General features: G+C 53.1%; 1 long non-coding RNA gene across 1 annotated transcript in view; it reads left to right on the top strand.

Moving 5' to 3' along the window:
• Window positions 1-2,541, top strand: part of LOC127749581 (uncharacterized) — a 92,331-nt gene extending 89,790 nt beyond the window's left edge. Inside the window, exon 3 of the long non-coding RNA XR_008011229.1 lies at window positions 1,718-2,541. This is a non-coding gene — a long non-coding RNA (uncharacterized LOC127749581). The remainder of the gene's footprint in view (window positions 1-1,717) is intronic.
• The last annotated feature ends 6 nt before the right edge of the window (window positions 2,542-2,547 follow it).

Raw genomic sequence — 2,547 nt, 5'->3', positions numbered from 1 at the left:
GGGGGGGGCTCGGAGATGCGCTCGGGCTGCTGGGGCGGCGGGGTGTGGGCGGGAGTGCGCCGACCCCAGCCGACAGGCTCCCTGATGCTGATAGTAATTTGTGCAAAGCCGCCACGCCGCCGGCGGACCACACAAGCGCGCGAGGGCGTGGCGGGGCGTGGCGGGGCCCTAGTTTTCTTGTTCCAACTCAGCCTAATTAATGCTGTGCCAAACTCCGCCGGTGGCGGCGGGCGCATAGGCGGCAGGCACCCCCGCAAGGATGGGAGGAAGCGTAGTCGCGGCCACGACGAGTGAGGGCTGGTGGATCGTGGCCGCTGCAAGACCACCGAACACACAAATTCAACTTACAGTTCACAGGTGCTTTCATTTTGCGTGTAGCCATAACATTTCGTCTTAAGTCCTCAACACGTACGCAATTGGAAGCTCGTCATTATGATAAGACTTCCAATATCAACCTCTCGCTCCACTGCCGTCCCTCTGGCTGACGCCACACACCTGTGTGCTTTGCTGCTACACTTACGTCCCTAACGCTCGCCATCAGCCTGATACCAAACTCCCATCCCAACCTCCCATCACCCCTCCCCTTCCTCCATTACTCCCCAACAATTTTGCCCTTCTCCCCACCTAGGACGACCACGACGCAGGCGCAGGCCGCCACCGTGTTGGAAGCAAGGTGGAAGTCCCGCAACGCGTAGTGGACCTATACCACCACACTTTAGGGACACCATCACTAAGACCCTCCCCATCCTCGCCTGCCCCCCGTCCTCGAGCCATAGCGATGAGCCCAGGACGACCTGCCCTGCTCCTCGGCACCTGCTGCGAGGCCGTCCTCCTGTTGAAGTACCTTGGGGTGCGGCGGGCCGGGGCCGACGGCGGCCGGGGGCGGCTGGGGCCGTGTTAATTTCCCCCTCTCCTTCGCCGTCACACAACTTCTCTTAACTTCTCGCCCACCCCACCTCTCGTCAACTGCAGGGCCGCTCATCCAATATAAACTGCGAGGATGGCCCTCGAAAGAAACACACATCCCTCTGTCTTTCCATCCCACCCTCTCCTTCTATCTGGCCCCTCCCTTTCCACTCCCCTTTTCTACCACCTCTCCCTCCATTTCCCTTTATCTTTCTCCCTCTACCTAAGTCCAACTCCCTATCTCTTCCTCTCACTCGAAGATAGTGCTCTGAAAGGTCTGAATGGCAGTTGACTGCAAAAAAGGGGTCTGCGAGGTTGCCTGTTGTCTGTCCCTCTTCATTTCCCCTTCAGTATTCAAAACTTATCGTAAATTTCGCCTGAAGACAATTGAACTTCTTTGCATTGTCAGTAACTGTGAAATCCCCAGTAAGTCATGCCGAATAATTTCTCTACGCATTCTTAACATTTTTTTCTTCTGTCCGTAAAATAATTTTCGGTCTTAATATTTGCTCGAAACGACAAGTAGACAGAAAAATGCCACATTTTCCCCCAACTTGTGTCCGCACACCTAACAGTAATGTCCACCGTAACTTTCTTTGAAGATTCGCGTTAACCTCTTTTAAAAGTATAACCCGGACAAAAATCTGTTTCCACCACCGTGTCTTCTACATTCTCTTGGAGATCCTTTCCCTCTCTCCTAAGATACGGAATGTGAGCCACACGGAGTGAGACAGTGAGACAGAAAAAAAAAGAGAACGGTGGCCCAGCTGCCTCACAGTTAGTAATTGCTCGTGTTTTATTTCTGTTGCAGGCTGGTGAGTTTGCGTCAGCATCATTGACCGTCCAATTGAGGAGAGTTCTGCTAAATGACAGCCGTATCGCAAAGTGGAGCAGCACTGTCTCAGATGATCTATTTCTAGATCTATCAACGTAAGTTTCGCCCGCCTGCCTCTGCTGCACGAACGGAACGACTGCACGCTTACTGCTACGCTAGCTCGCAGAGGGCACATCAAACATCTTATGTTTGAAGTGTGCGCTTTGCTCGGGCTCAGTCCTTATTTAAGGTTGGTGTTGAGAGTCGGAAAACGCAATTTCGAGACTCATCATCTTTACTCTTTAGCCGTGGAGCAAGAGAGGGCGCAGAGTAGAAGGGGGAACCACTGGCGGAGGAGAACACTGGGGCGAAGGTTTGCGTGGGGCGGGAAGCCAAGGCCAGCAAAGGCTGCTCGAGGAGCTGCTTGTACTGCGAGGCGCCAAGCGGCGGCAACTTCTCACGCGACTGGAGTAGGAGAGGGACCTCAACAACAACTGACGGCGGACGAGAAGATGTACTAGCGAGTTGATTTTCTGCCCCTTCGCGCCCCCGCCCCACCCCTCTCACATCCCATGGCCTCTCTATTATTCACCGTTGGTTGGCAAGCAGGACGGTCCCGTCTCCCGATACAGTGTAGAAGACGAAGTAGGCTAATTCACTGATGAGACGCTAGTACTGTCACGGCTCCACCCTGTTGGAACACTTTACCTTTCCATTCTTACCATAATTTTCAGTAAAACAAAGTGGAACCAAATTTCTTCTTGTCTCGTAATGTCAGGAATGCAAAATGTGTCTTCTTAATATTTATTGTACCTGATTGACAAGAT

This window comes from Frankliniella occidentalis, unplaced genomic scaffold (assembly GCF_000697945.3).
Source record: "Frankliniella occidentalis isolate FOCC.00 unplaced genomic scaffold, Focc_3.1 Scaffold67, whole genome shotgun sequence".
NCBI lineage: Eukaryota > Metazoa > Arthropoda > Insecta > Thysanoptera > Thripidae > Frankliniella > Frankliniella occidentalis.
This window is presented reverse-complemented; position numbering and strand designations above follow the sequence as displayed.